Source organism: Opisthocomus hoazin, chromosome 5 (genome assembly GCF_030867145.1).
Source record: "Opisthocomus hoazin isolate bOpiHoa1 chromosome 5, bOpiHoa1.hap1, whole genome shotgun sequence".
NCBI lineage: Eukaryota > Metazoa > Chordata > Aves > Opisthocomiformes > Opisthocomidae > Opisthocomus > Opisthocomus hoazin.
Window position 1 is genome coordinate 18,051,414 of NC_134418.1, and position 23,792 is coordinate 18,075,205.

Below are 23,792 nucleotides of genomic sequence, written 5' to 3' on the forward strand. Positions count from 1 at the left end.
CATCAGGGATGGACAGTTGCACAGCTATGCCTGTTGGAAATACTCTCTCTCCCCCAGCTGCGCACTGTTTGCTTGTACTAGAGGTTGCTGTCCCCAGGAGGAATCTTGTCAGCGTTTGCTAATCTGCTTCAGACAACCACAATTGGGTTCATTTAAACAGCTGATTAAAGTGGTTTGCACTAGCGGGGCTAAGTTTGCTTGAAGCTTTTTAGCAAATCCACCCAAGATCCCTTCCAGGAGCAGAGGCGTGGGGACAGCTTCCAGCTGCTGGCTGTGCAAACAGCTCTGGGGAGAATGGTTGAACAAACACTTGGGATCTTGAGGACGACATCTATCCATGGCCTAACATGACGTTATCTGAGACACTGGGAAAAAAAAAAATGAGTCACAAGAGCAACACTGAGTAAGGATAGAGTCCAAATCAAGGGTTTGTCTCTGATTTGTCTACCATGGATGGAGATTTCAACTAGAATTCACTGCTGATGTCCAAAGGTCCTTCAGCATCACAAGGAGACTGGTCCCTCATGAAAAAGTCTTTAATGACCCTAAAATTACCGACGGTGTCTGAGTGTCCAGCTTTGTAACCCAAATACCCCCTTCTGCTTTGTGATTTCAGAAGACAAAAGCAAATGAGAACAAGCAAATAAAATGTAATCTCTCTTCAATAAAAAAGCATCTGTATTGGAGTTCACAAATACATCTGTTAGCTTTCAGGCATTATTTGCAGCAACAATGTCTGCCTCTTATCTTTTCCTCTCAATAGGAAAATGGAAAGCTGAAAAACAACTCTTCCTTTTACATCTCCCCAACATCTAACATTTTCACCTCCTTAGTCAAGTGTAAAACTGAGTCCTTGCATCCGTATTTTCAGTTGTGGTAATCCAGTGTTGTCTGGACTGCCTTCTCCTTTTTTCCAAGATACATCACTACCTCCTGTATGTTATGCTTTCTTCCTTCCCACAGTATTTCTGGCACATTACATCCCCCATGTGCTGGATGAGAACATTTTCTGATTCCATGGTTGTAAATAACTCTGTTAATAGATTTATATCAATGCCAGATTTAGAATAATGCTACTTCTACAGCTATCTTTCGAGTGTGTGAACACAGACTGGCCTCATCTGGGCTGGTTTTGACTGCCACAGAGCTTTATCTTCCACATGGTAAGCAGGACCCTGTGGCCAGCATTTGAAGACTTAACCCTTCAAAGACAGGAAAATATCATAGAATCATAGAATGCTTTGGGTAATCCCCTCTCCAATGAGCAGGGACATCTTCAACTCAATCAGATTGCTCAGAGCCCTGTCCCACCTGACACTGAATTTGTTAATTAATGGCATTATTATTATTAATTTCCTTATATCCAGTCTAAATCTACCCTCTTTTAATTTAAAACCATTACCCCTTGTACTATCGCAACAGGCCCTGCCAAAAAGCCTGTCCTCATCTTTCTGCTAAACCCCCTTTAAGTACTGAAAGGCCACAAAAAGGTCTCCCCACAGCCTTCTCTTCTCCAGGCTAAACAGCTCCAACTCTCTCAGCCTTTCCTCACAGGAGAGGTGCTCCAGCCCTCGAATCATTTCTGTGGCCTCCTCTGGACCTGCTCCAACAGCTCCATGTCTTTCCTGTGCAGAGGGCTCCAGAGCTGGACACAGGACTCCAGGTGGGGTCTCACCAGAGCAGAGCAGAGGGGCAGAATCTGCTCCCTCGCCCTGATGGCCATGCTGCTTTTGATGCAGCCCAGGGTACGGTTGGCCTTCTGGGCTGCAAGCACACATAGTCAGCTCATGTCCATCTTTTCATCCCCCAGTACCCCCAAGTCCTTCTCGGCAGGGCTGCTCTCAATCCCTTCATCCCCCAGCCTGTATTGACACTGGGGGTTGCCCTGACCCATGTGCAGAACCTTACACTTGGCCTTGTTGAATCTCATGAGGTTCACACAGGCCCACTTCTTGAGCTTGTCCAGGTATATGATATGTATATATCGCATATGAAGCAATAAAAATCAGTAAGCTGCACCATGAATCCCACCAACCGCTCCTTCACACACCTCCAGATGGCCAGTAACATCCTGCTTGATACGGTGTTTTTACATGTTATGTGCAGTTTTGGTTGTGTTAGACACCAAAGTTAGTACGTAACATCTTTACATAGTCTGATGTGTTTTGCTAGGGATACGCTCACTGGTTATTAACTGGATAAAACCTGGTATTAGCTTGGCTTTTTTTAATTTCTGATGTTATTTACTCTCTGATAACTGTAACCTCAGTTAATATTGTGGATTGTTTGCCCTGTAATAACCAGGTATTCCATTACATTATGTAAATTATTTGTATAGTGATTATGATTTAACGTTATTTGTAATTAGAATTATTTGCCTGCTGGTAATGCTGTATAAATGATCTGTCATTAATCACAGTGCATACCTTACCAGGAGTTCTAATGAGGAAAGCTGCAGTCTAATGCCACTACACTATCTGTCTCCTCTGGGCCTTTGTTTTACATCACAGGGAACTGTGTTCTGTATTTATTGATCATTCATTGATCATTAGCATAAAGACCTGAGGCTTTGTAAATATGTCTTTATTCTTTGATGTAAGATTTCACTAGACCTTGAGTCACAAGCAAAATGTGTAGCTGCTAAAATTTATTTATCAGATTTTTGCACTTGCAGTTTTAAACCACATCAGAAGTTCCTCCTCTTGAGGAAGGAAGAAAATTCATAGTCCAGACCCGTCGCATTAGTACCCATAGAGTCAAGGGCACATCTTTTCCAAAGGAAAGGTACAAAAGGCAAAGGCCAGTGAGACCCCAGGCAGCAGAGCACCGTGTTTATTTCAGGGAGAAAAATTTCCAAGGGGAATCTCCTCTTTCCCTGGACAAAGTCAACTCAGAAAGGTTCTCTCTTGTTCTTTTCCACTTGCAGCTTCATTGCCATCACTTTTTTAGGAACCACTTTAATTCATCTTATATCTTCCTTGCAATAAACCCCTAGTAAGCTAATTGGTGAGAAGAACAACAAAAACACACTCCACATCCTTCCTACCCCTGTTTGGTGTTTGTTGTGCCTGTTTTGATGAACTGAGTGACTGTTACCGTGTAAGCAGAGAATCCCGTACCATTGGAAAGCTGAGTGTCCATGTAAAGCAGAGGGCCACTAAGCCAGACCTTCAAGCTCTGCAGTGATGAGCCAGCGTGTAACAGCCAGCCGTATCCACACTGCAAATGTATACTGACACTTTCTGTCTATCGAAAACTGGGCAGAATCATTGATTACCATGATTTCTAAGGTAGGAATTAGAGCTTAAGGATCCAAAGCGCAATGCTAAGATCCTGAAGAGCAGGGTTTAAGGCACACTGGTGAGCCCTGCCCCTCCACACAGCCCTGCACGCCATGAACAGATGCGTCAAGGTCATACGAGAAGTCTGAGGCAGATTTTCACACACCCACAGTCAGTGCAAATCCTGAATGTTTTGTCTTTTCGGGCTCTGAAGTTACTTAAAATCAGACCTATCTGATTAACTAATGGAAGATGAGGGAGTTATTCCCAAATGAGAGACATTCTGAAGTGAGACTCATGCCTAGTAAACAGCCTTTACTATGGCTTAACTGCAAGGTATTTAGTGTAAATACTTTTTCTGAGTATCTGAAAGAGCTAGAACTCTGTATGAAAAATGAAAATACTTGTCACAACACTTTCTGCATTTTTTGTGGAATAAAGAATTGTTTACCTATATACCCATTCAGTCAAATTGCAATGCCTGTTATCATGCTAAAAGATTTGAATAGTCTGAAAGAAATATTTGTACTGAAAACCTTTATTTAGAACCAGAAGGAAAATAGCTGAAGTCTACTGAACTAGAAAATTTATGCAAAGAAAAATCAATGTGAATAAAATATCTCTTTTAATATTTTATTGTGGCAAAAAAACAGAATCATTAATGTTATTTTTAATTTTGAGCCTCTGTAAGATTATGGACAGTCTTGGATTGGCCTTGGAAGATTAAACAAAAAGACTAGTCAGCTGAATAAGGGAGAATTGGATGACAGAGGAACATGAAGAAGAATTTCATACATTGTTATGATTTGGCTGCAGCCGGCAACAAAAGCGCCACGCGGCCGCCCCTCCCCCCACCGTGGTGCAGAGGAGAATGGAAAGAAACAGGCAGAAACTGGTGGGTCAGGATAAGGGCAGTTTAACAGAACAGCAAACAGAGGGAACAGGAACAACAACGATACAGATAAGGAGGATACACAACACAAACCGCACAACCCAGAAAGCCGCTCTCCCAGACCGGACCGGCGCCATGCGCTCCCGAGCCGTGAGTGAGTTCCCACCACCCCGCTCCCCCCCACCGGAACCCAGCATGATGGGACATGGTATGGAATACCCTGCTCTGTTTGGCCAGGTGGGGTCAGCCCACCTGGCTGTGTCCCCTCCTGGTTCCTGGTGAAAATTAACCCTGTCCTGGCTGAACCCAGGACATTATCCACCCCTTATTCCATACCATCTATGTCATGCCCAGATCCCCCATTGTCCAGCTGATCACCACCACTTCTCCTGTCTCCAGATATCATTCCCTTAGTCTATGGATCATCACTCTAAAGTGTCCGTTGAGTTCATTTAATCCATGACTTCAGGCTCCATCGGTCGTAATGGTCTTCCGTGGCAGGAGAGGTGATGTGTGGTGATGGGCGGTCACTTGCTGTATCCGGAGCTCACGGCTGATGTATCTGGTGCGGCCCGTGCCCACAGTCTGCAGGAGATGTTGATCTTGATGAAGTTGGTGGGTGCCAGTTGTTGAAAACCAGGTCCAGTCCCATCATCGCTGTGCTCTGCTAGGTTTCATCAAAAAGTCCATCCTTCTTTAATCTGGATGATTCTTACTATGATACTACTGGTATAACATATAAAAATTATAAGAATGATAACAGACAGTGACAGGGTTATTTAACAATTAACTTTATACAATTTATTTATGGACTGTTCTCACCCATAATCAAATGCCCATGAGGTACACATCGGACTTCCCCATCCTTCCGCATTACCCACCAGTTACACCCAGGTCCCTGAGCAAAAGCAATCCCATGGACGGGCTTGCCTTTGCCTGAGGCAGGACTAACCCAGACTGTCTTCCCTAACGTGTTCAGCATGTGCACTACGGGGACTTTATCCCCTTCTACGAGGCGCTGAGGTTTTGATTGGGCAGGACCAGCCCGGTTGGTGGATCCCCTGGTGTTAACCAACCAGGTGGCCTTTGCTAAATGGGTATCCCAATTTTTTAAGTCCCACCCCCCATTGCTCTCAAAGTGGTTTTTAGCAGCCCATTGTACCGCTCGATCTTTCCAGAGGCTGGTGCATGGTAGGGGATATGGTACACCCACTTGATACCGTGTTCTTTGGCCCAGGTGTCTATGAGGCTGTTACAAAAATGAGTCCCGTTGTCTGACTCAGTTCTTTCGGGAGTGCCATGTCTCCACAGGACTTGTTTTTCAAGGCCCAGGATGGTATTCCGGGCGGTGGCATGGGGCACAGGGTAGGTTTCCAGCCATCCAGTGGTGGCCTCCACCATTGTGAACACATAGCGCTTGCCTTGGCGGGTTTGTGGCAGTGTGATGTAGTCAATCTGCCAAGCCTCCCCATATTTGTATTTTAGTCCATCGTCGTCCATACCACTGAGGCTTTACCCGCTTGGCTTGCTTGATTGCAGTGCATGTCTCACATTCATGGATAACCTGTGCGATGGTGTCAAGTCCACCCCTCGGTCACGAGCCCATCTGTATGTCGCGTCTCTTCCTTGGTGGCCCGAGGTGTCATGGGCCCACCGAGCTATAAACAGTTCACCCTTATGTTGCCAGTCCAGATCCACCTGAGCCACTTCAATCTTGGCAGCCTGATCCACCTGGTGGTTGTTTTGATGTTCCTCAGTGGCCCGACTCTTAGGTACGTGGGCGTCCACGTGATGCACTTTTTCAACAAACTGCTCTAGCCGGGCAGCAATATCTTGCCACAATGGGGCAGCCCAGATAGGTTTGCCTCTGCGCTGCCGTTGTTCTTCTTCCATTGCTGCAGCCACCCCCACAAGGCATTGGCCACCATCCAGGAGTCGGTGTAAAGATAGAGCACTGGCCACTTCTTTCGACTGGCAATGTCTAAAGCCAGCTGGATGGCTTTCACCTCTGCAAACTGGCTCGACTCACTTTCTCCCTCGGCAGTTTCCGCGACTTGTCGTGTAGGGCTCCATACAGCAGCCTTCCACCTCCGCTGCTTCCCCACAATGCGACAGGACCCGTCTGTGAACAGGGCATACTGTTTCTTCTCTTCTGGCAACTGGTTATACAGTGGGGCCTCTTCAGCACATGTCACCTCCTCCTCTGGCGATGCTCCAAAATCTTTGCCTTCTGGCCAGTCCATGATTACCTCCAGAATTCCTGGGTGACTGGGGTTTCCCATTTGGGCCCACTGGGTGATCAGAGCGACCCACTTACTCCACGTAGCATCGGTGGCATGATGCATAGAGGGGACCCTCTCTTTGAACATCCAGCCCAGGACCGGCAATCGTGGTGCTAGGAGGAGCTGTGCTTCAGTGCCGACCACTTCTGAAGCAGCTCGAACGCCTTCATATGCTGCCAGAATCTCTTTTTCAGTGGGAGTATAGCGGGCTTCGGATCCTTTGTATCCCCGGCTCCAAAACCCCAGGGGTCGACCTCGAGTCTCCCCTGGTGCTTTCTGGCAGAGACTCCAGGTTGGGCCATTCTCCCCGGCTGCGGTGTAGAGCACGTTTTTAACATCTTGCCCTGACCAGACTGGACCAAGGGCTACGGCATGAACTATCTCCTGTTTAATCTGTTCAAATGCCTGTCGTTGCTCAGGGCCCCATTCAAAATCGTTCTTCTTCCGGGTCACGTGGTACAGAGGACTTACAATCTGGCTGTAATTTGGGATGTGCATCCTCCAGAAACCCACAACACCCAGGAAGGCCTGTGCTTCCTTTTTGCTGGTTGGTGGAGACATAGCTGCTATTTTGTTGATGACATCCATTGGGATTTGACGGCGCCCATCCTGCCATTTTATTCCCAAAAACTGGATCTCTTGCGCAGGTCCCTTGACTTTACTTCGCCTAATGGCAAAACTGGCTTTCAGAAGGATCTGAACTATTTTCTCCCCTTTCTCAAAAACTTCCTCCACTGTTTCACCCCATACAATGATGTCGTCGATGTACTGCAGATGTTCTGAAGCTTCACCCTTTTCCAGTGCAGTCTGGATTAGTCCATGGCAAATGGTGGGACTGTGTTTCCATCCCTGGGGCAGTCGATTCCAGGTGTACTGGACACCCCTCCAGGTGAAAGCAAACTGTGGCCTGCACTCTGCTGCCAAAGAGATGGAGAAGAATGCATTAGCGATGTCAATTGTCACATACCACTTGGCTGCCTTTGACTCCAGCTGATATTGAAGTTCTAGCATGTCTGGCAGGGCAGCACTCAGCAGTGGTGTGACTTCATTCAGGCCACGGTAGTCTATTGTCAGTCTCCACTCTCCAGTAGACTTTCTCACTGGCCATATGGGATTATTAAAGGGTGAGCAAGTTTTGCTGATCACTCCTTGACTCTCCAGCTGGCGGATCAGCTGATGAATGGGGAGAAGGAAGTCTCGGTTGGTACGATACTGTTGCCGGTGCACCGTTGTGGTCGCGATTGGCACCTGTTGTTCTTCAACCCTCAGCAACCCCACAACGGAAGGATCCTCCGAGAGACCAGGCAAAATGGACAGCTGTTTAATTTCTTCTGTCTCCAAAGTAGCTATTACAAAAGCCCACCGATACCCCTTTGGGTCCTTGAAATACCCTCTCCTAAGATAGTCTATACCAAGGATGCACGGAGCCTCGGGGCCAGTCACAATGGGGTGCTTCTGCCACTCCTGCCCAGTGAGGCTCACTCAGCTCTTGGGACGCCCCTGTCACTCCCAAAATGCAAATGGACTCTGACCCTTTGAAATCTGATGGCATTAAAGTACACTGTGCACCAGTGTCCACTAGAGCTTTATACTCTTGTGGATCTGATGTGCCAGGCCACCGAATCCACACCGTCCAATAAACCTGGTTGTCCCTTTCCTCCACCTGGCTGGAGGCAGGGCCCCTCTAATCCTGGTCAGAGAATTTGCTGCTCACTTGCTGTAAGAATGACTTGGAGGTCCCTTCCAGAGGATCGGAATCAAGATCAAACTGTCTACCTGGTCTGGAGAGCTGGCTGCTGGAAACTGGAGCGGCATTTTTCCTAACAGAATCCCCTTTCGTGATCATTTTACCTTGCAGCTCACGCACCCATGCCTCTAGGATTGAGGTAGGTTTTCCATCCCAGTTCCTCATGTCCTCTCCATGGTCACGCAAGTAGAACCACAGGGTGCCCCGTGGTGTGTAGCCTCTGTATTCTCTCTCCTGAGCAGAGGAATGCTTACCCCTAATAGCTGAGATGGTGGCCCGTACAGGTGGGGAGTAGGAAATACTCTGTTCGAGTCGCTGGACCTTCTGGGACAATTTCTCCATGGCTGAAACGAGGGAGGAAGGGAGACTTTCCTCATATTGCCATATACGGACAGCCACCTCATCCACTGTTGGTGCCTCCTCACCTTTCCAGTCTGCTATTGCCAGTGAGTTGGCATATGAGGATGGTGCGCTCCGCACAAACTTCCTCCACATAGATGCTGTGCACTGGAGTTCATCTGGGTCTGTGGGTACCTGCTTATCGTCTGTGTCACAGTAAACCAGCTCCCGCACAGCTAATTCCCTCAAGTACTGAATACCCCTTTCCATATTGGTCCACTTGCCAGGGTAGCATACAAAATTGTCACTGAAGGGGTACCTCTCCCTCACGCCTGACAGAAGTCTCCTCCAGAGGCTGAGGACTTGTTCCTTTTTCCCAATGGCCTTGTCAATGCCCCCTTCCCCTGGCCAGGGATCCCATCTGCTTGGCTTCCTTGCCCTCTGCTTCCAAGCTGCTGGCCCCGTTATCCCAGCACCGCAGCAGCCAGGTGACAATGTGCTCGCCTGGGTGGCGGCTGAAATCTTTCCGCATGTCTCGCAGCTCGCCCAGGGACAAGGACCGGGTGATGATCTCTGTCTCTGTCTCCCGCGACGACCCTGGCTCACTGTCATCCCTCCCGGAGCGATCTGCTCTCTTTGCGTCTTTCTTTAGTTTTACAGGGGTGACTGCAACTGGCATAGGTTGGTCGTTGGGCTTAGCTGCGTTGCCTGCTGCCGGAGCTGGGGCTGGAGCTGCTGCTGTGCCCCGCCAGGCAAACTGGGGCCACCCCTGCGATCGTGGCAGCGGCAGCCGTGGTGTCAGTTGGGGGGGCTGTGACTGCCTGCTGGGCTGGAGGGGCTGCAGGGCTGGCTGGGGGGGCAGCAGCAGCTGCAGTGCCTGCCGCTTCGCTTCATTTCCCCCCCTTTCCCCTTTAGAGCACTGAATCAGGTTGAACAGGGCTCGGTAGGCGTGGGCCAGACCCCAGCACATTGCAGTGATTTGTATCTCTCTGGAATTCCCAGGGTGGCAGCACACTTTTTGTAGATATGTTACTAGTTCATCCGGATTCTGCACTTGCTCAGGGGTGAGTTTAAAAAACATTGGAGGTGTCCACTGCCCTAGGTACTTGCCCATGCTGTCCCACACACCCAGCCACTCACAGCTATCCGGCCCCGGGGCAGGTCTCTGCACGATGTTCTTAACTACTTGTTTAACCCTAAACAAGACCCAAAACGCATTCAGGAGGCATAACAATAGGAGTGAGCTGGCCTGAGCATCCCATGGGTACTCGAAATTCTCAGAAGTCGTTAGGACCAGCCTGAAGGAGAGGGGGGGGGGCGAAAGAGTAGTGGAAGATATCCCCTCTGGTTTTCCCCACAGACTGGGTTCGATTATTAACAAATTCTAAGACATAGGATCCGAGGTATGGAAATGACCGCAGTGCCACATGCAAATACAAGCCTAATTTCATGCACAGTGATGTTATCATGTCATAAGTCGATATCATACAGTACAGCAGAATCGTCATCCTGATCTTTTTCCCCGAGGTAGTGAACAGCACGGCAACGAACACATAAAGCAAGTATAGGTTTAAATACCAGAGCCACTTGATCAAAGTCAGAGACCTTTTTTTTCTTACTGGCGACTGTTTAACTAACAAAATAAATGTGTATAAGAAAATCTAAGAAAGCTGTTTTAACACCCTCTGCTCAGCCCTGCCATTATCCCCGCCCCACGTTGGGCACCAAATTTAATGTTATGGTTTGGCTGCGGCCAGCAACAAAAGCGCCACGCGGCCGCCCCTCCCCCCACCGTGGTGCAGAGGAGAATGGAAAGAAACAGGCAGAAACAGGTGGGTCGGGATAAGGGCAGTTTAACAGAACAGCAAACAGAGGGAACAGGAACAACAACGATACAGATAAAGAGAATACACAACACAAACCGCACAACCCAGAGAGCCACTCTCCCAGACCGGACCGGCGCTGCATGCTCCCGAGCCATGAGTGAGTTCCCTCCGCCCAGCGCCCCCCCACCGGAACCCAGCTTGACAGCACAAGGTATGGAATACCCTGCTCTGTTTGGCCAGGTGGGGTCAGCCCACCTGGCTGTGTCCCCTCCTGGCTCCTGGTGAAAATTAACCCTGTCCTGGCTGAACCTAGGACATACATTTAAAAGGCTAGTTGATGATTGGTCAATCCAAATAAATATACAATATGAATGACTTTGATGAGGTTTCCTCATGGAAGATGTGTGTTTCATCAAATCTGAACTATGAAAGTGCCAATTTCACATCCAGAAGTCATTCGTAGTCACTCAGCTGCTCCTGCATCTGATTCCTTATCTCTGCTATTTCCTTCTCCTTCTCAGATGGTATTTTGCGACAGCTTTTCCGTTCCTTGGCCAAGCTGTCCTCAAGCTCTTGCACTCTATCTTGCCATGCTCTAGACTCTTTCTGAAGGCTGGAGAGATGGGAAGACAGATTATCAATTCGTATGCGACTTTCATTCAGTTCTTCTCTCTCATCGAGTTGGCTGCAGAATTGTGCATCTCAGAGGAGAGTCTAGCATTCTCAGTTTTGGCATGGTAAGTCTATTCAAGCTCTTCTTTGTACAGCTTCACTTCAGCATCATGCTGCTCTCTTATTTCATGAAGGCTTGGGTTGGTTTATGCTCATATTTAATTTGACGCCCAGAATCAACCTCAGCTAAGCGAGTTTCATGTTTCCTTTCTGTTTCATTGATTTCCTCCTCATACATATTTTTATGGAATTCCAAGTCCTCAGTGAGACTCTGACAATGGTTTTCAAGATCCAGCTTCAGCAAAGTTTCATTTGCAAGCTGTTCCCTGGCAGCAGCTGAAGAAATTTCAGCTGTAAAATTTGATCTTTTAAGTCTTCAATTTCTATCTCCAGACTTTTCTTATCACCAAGGGCTGTGGCCAGTGCAGCTTCTTTAGAATTGAGGGCTGCTTCAAACTCTCGAAGTTTGACTTGGGCTCCATTAAGATCATATTCTTTTTTTGCATAGCTGCTCAGCAGCTGCTTGTGCTTGGCATGGATCTTGCCCAGCTCGATCTGCATCTTGGCCCGCTCCCGCACCGTCTCGTCCAGCGCCTGCCGGGCGTCAGCCAGCTCGGCCTCGTAGAGTGCCTTGAGGCTGGTGACCTCGTGGCCACGCACCTCCTCCCGCTCGGTGACCTGCAGCTTCAGGGCGCTGTTCTCCGTCTCCAGACTCTGCACCTTGTCAATGTAGACGGCCAGGTAGTCGTTCAACTGCTGCAGCTCCTCCTTCTCCTGCAGCCAGAAGACGCGTGTCGGGCTCAGCGCTGTGGCGGCAGCGGAGCCCTGGCTCTGCGGCCCCAGCAGTGTGACGGCCGCCATGGCGGAGGGGCGAGCACGACCTGCGAGGGAAGTGGAGCGGGAAGGAGGGAGACCGGGAGGCGCTGTGGCCGATCCTTGACTTCAACAAGGCTTTCGACACAGTCTCCCGTAACATCCTCCTAGGGAAGCTCAGGAAGTGTAGGCTGGATGAGTGGTCGGCAAGGTGGATTGAGAACTGGCTGAATGGCAGAACTCAGAGGGTTGTCATCAGCGGCGCTGAGACTAGTTGGAGGCCGGTAACTAGTGGTGTCCCCCAGGAGTCAGTGCTGGCCCAGTCTTGTTTAACTTCTTCATCAATGACCTGGATGAAGAGTTAGAGTGTACCCTCAGCAAGTTTGCTGATGACACCAAACTGGGAGGAGTGGTGGATACACCGTCAGGGTGTACTGCCATTCAGCATGACCTGGAGAGGCTGGAAAGTTGGGCAGAGAGGAAACTGATGAAGTTCAACAAGGGCAAATGCAGTGTCCTGCACCTGGGGAGGAACAACGCCATGCATCAGTACAGGCTCGGGGTGGACCTGCTGGAGAGCAGCTCTGCGGAGAGGGACTTGGGAGTGCTGGTGGACGACAGGTTGACCATGAGCCAGCAGTGTGCCCTGGCTGCCAAGAAAGCTAATGGGATCCTGGGATGCATTAGGAAGAGTGTGGCCAGCAGGTCGAGGGATGTTCTCCTTCCCCTCTACACTGCCCTAGTGAGGCCCCATCTAGAGTACTCTGTCCATTTCTGGGCTCCCCAGTTCAAGAAAGATGAGGAGCTACTGGAGAGAGTCCAGCGGAGGGCTACAAGGATGGTGAGAGGACTGGAGTATCTCTCCTGTGAGGAAAGGCTGAGGGAGCTGGGCTTGTTCAGCCTGAAGAAGAGAAGGCTGCGAGGGGACCGTATAAATGCTTACAAATATCTGAAGGGTGGGTGTCAGGAGGATGGGGCCAAACTCTTTTCAGTGGTGCCCAGTGACAGGACAAGGGGCAACAGGCACAAACTGAGGCACAGGAAGTTCCGGATGAACATGAGGAAGAACTTCTTCACTCTGAGAGTGACGGAGCAGTGGAACAGGCTGCCCAGGGAGATTGTGGAGTCTCCTTCTCTGGAGATATTCAAGACCTGCCTGGACGAGGTCCTGTGCAGCCTGCTGTAGGCGACCCTGCTTCGGCAGGAGGGTTGGACTAGATGACCCACAGAGGTCCCTTCCAACCCCGAACATTCTGTGATTATGTGATTCTGTGAAAGTCTGGTAAAAGATTTGGAAGACAAGTGTCCTTGCATTCTTAATGAATGATGACAAAAATAAAGGGGTGAATAAATTTGGAAGTATTTGGTGATGTGTCCTTTGCACCAGTCTTTACCCTTCATAAAATATCTACTGATAGAATTAAGGAGGCAAATAGTGAGGTGTGCATACAGCAACATATTGGAAACGTGCTGGTTATCTTTGGTTATTCAAAATACAACAGCTACCCTTTTTTTGAAGCCAAATATCCACTGACGTGACAGTCTTCTCGGACAAGAACATCATGTTTCTGAAGTCTTTCGATAAACATGGAACAATTGCCCTATAATGACAAGAAACGGAGGAAATGTGTTGTACGAGTTCTGTTCATGAGCATTTTGCTAAAATAGCAGCAAATGAGTTTTTCTATGAATGTAGGGATGTGTTTTGCATTTTGGCTCATTTCATTTCACTTATGTCTTCCATCAGCAAATGAAAACATAGAGAAGTATATTTTTTAATTTAGAGTTACATTTTTCTCTTAACAGCGATTCCAACAAATATATTTCAGCATAGGTTGGAATACTGCCATCCATCAGACAACTCATTCAGCTAAAATCACTGGAATCACACAAGCATGGGTGTTAGACAGATGCTATGGGTAGCAACAGAATAGCCAGTGCTACAGATGAGCTGTATAAGAAAACAAAAAAGTAGGTCTAATTTTAAATGTGTTAATCCAGATTCACATATTAGCTTTATCAGTGTCTGTGACAATTTTTTCCACAGTTAGTTAATTAATGACATCAGGAAATCCTGTTAATGAATCCTCTGAGTCTTTGCACACAGGCATAGAAAATATCAAGGAGCGTAGAAAGGTGTTGGAGAGCAGGGGTTCTTACAGACCTTGCAGTTCCTCAAAGCTTTTCAGAACATACCTATCATGGAAAAACAGGCCAGCTACACCCGTGTATTCCCTGTCCAAGAGCTGAGCTAATCTGAATTTACTAGCAGGAGTTTGTACATGAGGGAAATGTGAGAGGAGATAGCCCAATGGTCTGGAGGGGATGGAGGATGCAGGACAACCATGTGTGCAGTGCTTGCCGCGTCCAGGCCCCTCCTGATCCTCCTGACAGTGGAGGGTCTGGCTCTGCGCAGACTCGGGCACCGCGATTCTTCCTGCTGGGATTCTTTGGACTCTCTTTTTCTTGTTGTCCCTGAGGAATCTGGGGAAGTTCTAGCCATTGCTTTCTTCTCCAGGCTGGGGAGACAACGTGATTTGTAGATACTGGATTGATGCCACACTGCAGAGACTGAAAAGCTGCCTCAGCAAAGGAAAGAGGATTACGTGTACACAGCATATACGTATATGCTAAAATACAGCCTGTACAGAAACTTACATAGCATGAAATAGGGAAATAAGTGCAAGAAAATACTAACAAATTTACTGCATAATAGTTATTGAATTTACAAAAAAATTCAGAAAGCCACTTGCAAGGACACACGTGTGTATGTTATAAAATAAAACACATAGCACTCTCTGAACAGTTCAATTCTGTGTAATGTTGACTGAACTTTGCTTGGCCTTCAGCTGCGAAGTAAAACAAGGTAGCATCTTAGAGTTACGTGTCATATTACCTCAGTGCCTCCCTAATCCACAACAGAAACATTAATCACTGTGTCTTTGTCACGGCAGCAAGGCAGTTTGCAGCCTGTCTGTGTACTTGATTTATGAGCAGGTGATGGCCACTGAACTGCAGCAATCCACCAAACAGTGTTCCGTACTTCCTTCCCTCCTACTTCCTTCGGAGTGGAAGTGTTACAGAACACCGACATCATATTCCATCTAATATCTATGAGGTTAGTTTTGTAAGCTCCTTCATTTTCTCCTCTCTTTGGTCTGTTTTCATGTCTCACTCTTTCCTCCTTCGTCACAAAACGCATTGCTGATCTCAGACCCCCAGCTCACCACCATGCTTAAAAGTCTGGGCTTTGCCAGAGCAGGATCAGGACACTGCAGTCTTCCAGCACTATCAAAGTGAGTTCCTGTCAGCTGAGCAAGTAATGGCATGGTCCTCAAGCCTATTTTCCTTCTTCTCTCAGTAGCTTTCCTCTCATCCCGTGAATGCTATGTGAAATTTGGAGTTTCGAGACCTGATGCGTATCCTTTTGGGCATTAGTCCCCAGCATGGCCAAGTTCTACTTCACAGAGCTGCAGTGGAAGGAAAAGGAAGGGGACTAGATTTGCATTTTGTTCTTTTGCAGATGCCTGAGAGGTGGGATACAAAAGAGGCCCCTCCTCAGCTCCCCCTCTGCAAGCACAGCGCGAGTCCTGACCCCAAAGCAGCCAGCTCCTGTCTCCGCGGCGTGCGGAGGGCGGTGCTGGTGCGTACCTGCGGTGGCACAGCGGCTGTGGAAACCTGCATGCTTCATCAACGCGCTCACTCAGCAGGGGTTTTCTGTTGCTGTCTGCTCTCCGGGGGATTTCTGCCCGTTTCTGATGGGTGTATCTGCATCCTCCCTTTCTCAATGTTGTCTCATTCCTTAGGACCCCTCTGTTCTCTGATTCACAACTTTTAAAAGCCAAGGCTGCTTCCAAATTTCTGTTGGTCACAAACCTATGGCAGTGCAGCAGATTGCTACATTCAGTAGCATTTAGGAGGATATTGCTTTGTAAACTGTGCCCCACTACTCACCATTGCCTGTACCAAAGCACTCTTTGTTGGTTAATGGTGTCTAGAAAATAATGGTGAAATGTAAAGCATCTCAAGTTTTGAAGAGTGCATTAAGGAAAAAAAAAAGAAAAAAAGCCAACCACTAGAAAAGTGAGGGGTTTTAGTGCTTTATCTCACCTCTCTTGGTAAGAGAATGAGGGAGGGACATGTTCAGAAATATATGAAGGGTGGCTTGAAGAGAGAGGGCTGCCCTACAGGAACTCCTGGCATCAAAGGGCATACACGAGGCATAATGGGATGAAATTAGGCAGTAAAGTTAACCAGATAAGTAGTCTTTAATCCTGGAAGTACATTCCAAATGTTTATAAATGCAGTAGTGATTGCAAACATTTTTTGGGATGGATTCCTACCAGCAAGATCTGCCAGGTATGGGCTGGCTAGGTGGCTAGGGGAAGGAGGAAGAGGAGGCTGAGCATCACCCTCGCCCTGGCCGGCATGGTGCTGGCTCCCGAGCAGCCTCTGCCACTCCAGAGTGGGTCGAACTGTGTGCTGCACCGTAGGGCATCACTCCCCAGGTCAGTGCTTGAAGTCCTGACCCCTGTGAAGCTGAGCTGAGCCAAAAAGCTGTTACAAGGCTCCACCTCACACTGGCAGAAAAATCCCCCAGGGCAGGACCAGGAGCGGGGTTTGGCCCAGATGCCTCCATGAGGCACTTGACCCACGACGCAGCTGGCTTGGTGGGAGCCTGGCACTGCTGCCACGGGCCCCATGACTCCATGCGCTGAGCACGGCGAGGCAGGTCGCGGGTGCCAGGGTACATTTGTTATTTAGGCTAGAACCACTGTAAGCGATGAGAGCAAATTGCCAGCCCGTGTCTAATGACAGAGAGCTTGGGAGAAAACCTGAGATGAAGCAGAGCAGTGTCAGGCAGCAGGGCTGCGGAGGGTGGTGGTGATGGTTTCCTTCGCCTCTTTCGGTTTGCTGCTATTTAATAAAAAGCCTGTATCCTCATAATGTTTCTTTAAATGAGTGAAAATAAAAAATTATGATAAGCAGAGTCTCCGCATTCACTGTCACCCACAAGGTGGAGCTCTGAGCTCAGGAGCAGGGCCGATTTTCTTTGTGTGTTACAGAAAAATGAAACATTTTTCCTCTCACCCTTCTCTAGTTTTTATCTTTTGCTAATATAATGCAGATTGGTTTTATACATTATTTATGGAGCCCAGAACTGGTATAGGGAATGCTGTCACTCATTTTAATGATTTAGATGTGTTTTTTATTGTTATTATACTGTGTGGACTTTGGAAAACCTTCATTTGGATCCCATTTAGAATACAGGAAGTTCCCCGAAGCTTGGATGTGAACCTTAATTTACTGAAATCCTTGTAAGGCTGAGAATATTTACTGCTGGCATTTATTGCTCCTGTGAGAGTCAGAGCGAGGGTGAGTGGTGGGGGGGAGAGAAAGAGAGGAAAGGAAAGACAACCGCAGCTTCAGCCAAAAAAGCAAAGAACATATGCTGGAGTCGTGCTTGGCTGTGCGAGTGCGGCAGCAGGGTAATCTGCCTCCGAGCCACTCTGCTGGGACGAGGAGGTGCCTTGCTGCCGCGGAGATTTAGGAGAACTCTGACAGGACTCGTCCTTCAGAAATCTGAGTCTGCCTTTCTAAAGCCTCTCTTTATAAAGTGGGTTTTTCACTACTGGTTAGGACACTTGGGATTGATGTAGCCGACAGAGGATTGGGCCCTTTTTCTGCTGCAGCAGAAGTGCCTTTGGACTTCCTACTGTGCTCTGCAGGTGAAAACCATAGGGATTTTAGCAGCGTAGGGTTCCAGCATTTCCAGGAATGCCCAAGGGCTGGCGAAGGTGACCCAGCAGCCAGCAGTGATGGAAGCGGGAAGAGATCTCTTATTTTTCCCCCTCGTTTCTGTTACTTTGTGCCTGTACAATAATAATAAGCCTATACAAGCTTTGGTTCTTAAAACTTGTAGGGAAAAATATTCCTAGGACAGGGGTAGCCTTTGCTCAGGCTACAAGTGCAGGCGATTTCATCGACCTCCAGCCTTTCAGAAAATCAGAGTTCTGCACTTCAGGAAAAAGAACAAGTGCCCCCGTAATTGCCACAGTGTTTTTTACTTTAAAGAAAAGCAGAGCAAGTTTTTTTCAAATAACTTTTTTAGATGATTGCTTTATGCTCTCCTGTTCCTCCAGCTCCCTTTCGTTCAGCTGCTTAACCTACCTTTCAGCCAGTCTCTCTGGTGGCTTGTTTGTTCTGTGCTGCGACAGTTAAAAAGGCTAATAAAGCAGCTGGCAGGAGGATGAATGAAGGGACCATGCCAGCTATTGCCCCTAATGTGGAAAAAAAACAATGGTGAAACTTTCATAAGTCTATGCTGAAATTTCTTCAGAACTTGTATATTAAGGACCAGAGATTGCTTAAATGGAAACACTGTTTTGTGAATCTCTAAAGAAATGCAATATGCTTTCTGAGGAGCAGTTTAATTTAAGAGACTGCCTATTTACATGAAATACCCATGACTGTTTGTTACTGTGATTGCTGAAGCAGCTTTTGATGATATACTGTCATTATTTTGAATTTAGTTATGCTTTGTTAGTATTTATTGCCGACACTGTGAATGGATCAAGGCGTTGCTCAACAAGGTGTACCAATGTGTGGTGTTTCTCTGGGAGCTCACAGCCAGAGTATGGCCGTACAGGAAAGCAGGATGGGGTGAGCAACTGGGAGGTAGCGAAAGCAGATGAAGTCAGTCATGGAAAACTGTCCCTCTCTTATAGGCTCTATACTGCATGCAAGAGCACAGTGAGTCCCAGATACAAAAGATTTCTGCTAAGGTCTCAAATGTCAAATAAAGCTCAGTTAGAGAACATGACTGAAACAGTAAATACATACGACTGGAAGATCTATGTTTGTGATACACTATCTAGATGCTTACAGTGTAATTATAATCATAGCACCAGATTGTCTCCCGCATAAACACCTAACATCTCTCCAGTAAAGACCTTCTGAAGTTCCTCGAAAGATGTGCAGATGGTTTAGATATGCAATGTCTGCTCCTAGAATTAGGAAACCTGAAATGAAGAGAAGGGATTTGCAATTGCTTGTAGAGCTGGAAGGTTAGTGATCATTCTTTATCGCTCATTGTGTAAGTGGGAGGGCACCCATCTTGAGCAAACCGCTAGACCCAGTTGTTCATTTTTACATTAAGATGTCATTTCACATTAATTTAAAGGACGCCACTGCAAAATGTGGCAGCATAGTTTCATTCTAAATAATCTTGTAATTATTTCCATTTTGAGAAGATATTAAAGCATTGGGATAAAGAGAATGTGGAAATTCGATCATGAGACCTGTTTAGAACAAGTTGGACAAATATCTGTCAGGGATGACACAGGTATAGTTGATTCTCCCTTGAGGCAGAGGAATAGACGAGATGACCTATTTATTCTGTTTTCTAGGACTCGTGTGAGACTAGCTGTAGGTGCTTAAATGCAGAATATATGCTGTGTCAAAATAAAGAAAAAGACCAGCTGCGCTAAAATAAAGTTCAACTTAACCTGAAGCTAAACAAGAAATTTGTAGGAATCATGTAATTATCCAAAATTAAACATATATATCTAAAATTGCAAAGGAAGGTGAAATTATAAGAAAATACATGGAAGACAGCATGAGAAATGCTCAGAAACATCATTTGAGGAACCTCAGCTCTGCTGTATTGCAACATTACCAAACAGAATTATTCCAACGAGGGGCATTTTTGTGTTTCTAGTTCCAGATTCAGATGTTCGCCTAAAAATAGAAATTATCTATTTTTTTTCTCTTTGTGTCATCGTAGTGTTCCCGTTAAGAATGTAGCCAGCAGCTACTTTCGTTAACAGAAGCCTGTGATCTCAGCTGCAGGAAGAACAATGGAAACATGCTGTTCTTCTCAAAATGCCCCTGTGGATATAGGCTTCTTCTGCTCTGCTGTTTCATCATCAACTGTCTTCAGACCAGAACCGCAAGCCTCAAAGCAGCCAGGGAAGAGCAGGGTCAGACTGATTTCTGGGTACCTCCGTCACTTGGTGCAGGTTGGGTATGTGCTGGTGGTGTCTGCAGGTTGAGCTGCAGGGTGACCAGGCTGCCGTTCTGCATTGCTTTAGCCACGCTGGTGCCATGGTCTGGCCCACAGCCTGGAGACCAGATTTCTTGGCATCTTTCCTAGAAGGACACTCATCCCATATCTCATACCATATGCTACAAAGGTAGCTGGGACTGACGAGCAGCCTGAGTTTTGTGTACTGTGGATGCTGGGAGCTCAGCTGTAACAGTCCTGTCTCCGTAAATGTGCCCTGAGAGAGCCAGGTCAGGGAGTATGGTGGGCTATGTTCTGCTCATATGACCACTTATTCAAGCAGAGTATAGATGCAGCATCATATTGGGACTTCACTTCTACTTAGGAGAAAGTAACCATTTTGAAAGACAAGTTTCCCACACTGTCCGTAAGATTTTCTGCAGAAGAACTTCTGAAAATAACAATATTTAGAGGGGAAAATGGTTGTTAATCCTACAACACTGTCTTGAAGTGTAGGACGCAGACTTCCATAGTTTGAACTACTTAGAAGAGTGTAAAGAATCACCTGTTTTACTAAGATCACATAATCAGAGGTACAGAGTGCTACTTTTAATCCAGATGCCCTTTTAAATTAAAATTAACTCCCAAATACTCTGGTTTATTTATAAAACCCTAAAAATGTGCAGATATTCTGTGCTTTCCATGTTAAGAAGTTTGTGACCTCCTGTGATAGTTTGTTTGAAGCCTTCATTGACTGTTTGATGGATATGCTGAAGAAGAAGCAGGAACTTTGAGTTGACACCGTTTTACTGTAGGATATCAAATGCTAGAAAGACATTGTCTCGTTGGCTCCATTTGATGAATTCTTGCAGGCGTAATTCAATCTAATGTGTAACAAGCAGTGTACAGTGACCTGATTATTTATCTTGTCCAATGGAGTCCCTGGACATAAGCATCAAGCTGCCATTGACACTGGTGTGTAACCAGCTCTATATTAAACTGTACAGCTGTGATGTGGAGACTGCAGCAATTATTTACGTAAGAAGCTTAACACACAGTGCTGAGGGTGTTTGACAGACATGAGAGCCCATAAAGGAGTACCTGCTGCCTCACTAGCCTTTCTGAAGGTGTTTCAATCTAAAATTTTCACAAGACTGCTCTAAAAGGTCATGTTTATATCAGCTTTAGTGTAAATTAATGGAACATGCCCACAATTGGAGAGGTTTTATTCTTAATATTTAATTTTAATATATTGCCTCAGTTCCCCTGATAGGGCTTTTTCAGTATGCTGTTGAGGCAACAATGACATGAGGACACATTTCAGTCATTTATGCCAGCTTCAGCCAGTGATACTGGTGCCAGAAAATAGACAAATCCTGGGGATTCGACATGCCCAGTCCACCTCCTGCCACTGAATCACTGTCACGTCTAGCAAACTTGATTGGTGAAGACCAGCTGTAGAGGAGGATGGTGACCAGCTGCATCTCCGATGTAACTCCGCTTCAGAGTTAACTGAACTATTGACCCAATTCACCTTGGAACCTGTACAGTTACAACAATTAGATAAAACAGTAATTAGTAACGTGTCTTAATTGCAACCTATTCTTATCAAGTACAGCTTTTGCACAAGATTTCAATTAATTTTGACTACATGGAGAGCTGAGAGAGTCTGTTGCTTTAAGATTATCCAGGACAAAGAACAGATGCTAAATTTTTTAAATGACCAGTTTAATTTTAGCTCAAATTAACAGGTTTGTTTATTAATGCACAGAACACTTATCCTGTTCTTAAAGGATGAGAAGTTTGGGGAAGGGGTGCTCATTTTTCATACATAATAAAAATGGTGAATCTCTGCTTTAAAAGAAGAGAGAAGTCTCCATAAACTGTAGGGTTGTGACCGAGCCCTCCATACCAGAATGGAGAGCCTGATAACTTTGTGGTGAGGTGGGGGAAGTGAGACGTCTTCAAAGAGCTTCTCGAAAGTGAGACTTTCTACAAAAGATTTGCTGTGAATCGGACCTGTTGCAGGGTGTCCCTGCAGTTGTGCTTTGCCTCTTCTCCATCATACTTCCTCCGACAGGCAGTTCCACGAGCAGGAGGGGCTGCATATCCGTCCAGTGCCACACTTCACCCCTGCATTACCTCCTCAGATTGCTTTCTGCTTATCCTTTAAGTACTCTGGTCATCATAAACTCGTGTATGATCCCAAGTTATGAAACCATATCACATTTTAGACACAAGAACCAGCTTCGAGAGGCCCCCTATGTTTGCAGAAAATCCAAGCATGAAAAAAATGCTGCATATAAACACCTATCAGAGTCTGTGATTCCCGATATACGTGGGAATTAATTGGCTGTGTGAAATTTGAGAATTATACAGGTTCACTGCTAGAACTAAGTCACAATTAGTGCCAAGTGCCTTTACCACTAAAAAAGCCCCATGGATTAGGCCTTTCAGAATAAAGAAAACCTGCTTCTGAACTTTTTGCCGCAGTTGGATACTCCGTCGTAGAATAGTCTACATACTGCCAGTACATTTACAATGTAAACGCTTTCTTTTCAAGGTCAGGGTTTTAAAGCACTAGACTGCTATTGAAACTGCAGGGGCAGAGCCTGAACAATTCTACTGGTTTTCTAAAAATAAGGAGCTTTATAGCTAAACTGCAGGATGTATTTTAAAAGAAAGAGTCTCAACATTTTTCTTTTTACTGTTACTTGTATCCCATCTCTACCGATTTTTACTGCCTTACACAAAGGCACATCCATTGCAAAGCATGGCATAAAATCAACACTCTTCCATTCTAGCAGTTAAGCCCAGTCTTACTATATTTGTGATGTGCCACAATATTCAAATGCATTAACAGAAACCCTGACCCACAAAAGGAAATATAGCTTTACAAATAAAATGACAGAAAGGGAGATTGCCTACTTGGCTAATTCAGACTTCTTAGCTGCAACTACTAATGTTGAATTTTACATTTTAGAATGTCATATTTTCATTTAAATCCTGCATCCCTGAAATACCTCATGAAATCCTGCAAGACTCTGAGGCATGAATGAAGCAATTGCTTCCTTCGTTATAGGTGATTAATTCTAATCAATCAGGGCTTAGTATTCCCAAACCTTTAGAGCTCTCTTGTTTAGCTTTTGTCGCGCTTGAAAATGTTTTTTGACTGAAGGGTGAAAATGTTTTTTCTTGGATAAGATTTGGTGTTAACTGTGATACCTTAAAATACTAAATTCTGGTCAGTTTGTAGCTAGGCATACTGACAGAAAAACAGCGAGGTGTTGGCGCACTTGTAAGGTTACCAAAAGATTGTCCAGTGTTGCAAATAACAGATCATAGCGCTGCTTGTATCCATACTTCCTTGGAGGCTGTGACAAATGGTCATGTGTCTTCAGGTTTCAAGGACAGCTTGGCGTGTACTTGGCTGCTCCTGCTTCAGATTTCAGGGTAAGCTGCACTGGCCATAACCTCGCTGACCGTGTTGCCTGGCACAGCCGCTAAGCACGGTCCCAACGTGAAGCCCCATGAGTGAATGTGAGTGCCGCAAGTTTCCTGGTCCTCACTGAGCATCAGGACTGAGGAGAAGCAGATGACGGTGAAAACCCGCCCGCATGGATAACCGTGACTCACCTTTCGTTTTCTTCTTCAAGATTTTCTCTTTAGCTTTTAGTACCAGATTTAAAGATGAAATACTTAACCTCCTTTTTATACATGCCCGAAGATCTTGTTCTTCAATTCCAAGGAAGTCTAATGCTGATGGTGTGTTATCCATCATTAGCCAACGTGGGTAAAAGGACATTTTGTACACCCAAACTGCTCTTTTTTTCCCTAATTTGGTCATTTGATATTACAATGGAGATACATATGTAGATACTGTATATGAACAGGTATTTTTACGTGGTATCACACCTTTGATAAAATACCTTGTT

At 46.2% G+C, this 23,792-nt stretch overlaps 1 pseudogene; it reads right to left on the reverse strand.

Annotated features, from left to right (window-relative positions):
* Positions 1-10,790: 10,790 nt before the first annotated feature.
* Positions 10,791-11,900, reverse strand: LOC104329257 (lamin-B1 pseudogene; annotated as a pseudogene).
* Between the last annotated feature and the right edge of the window lie 11,892 nt (positions 11,901-23,792).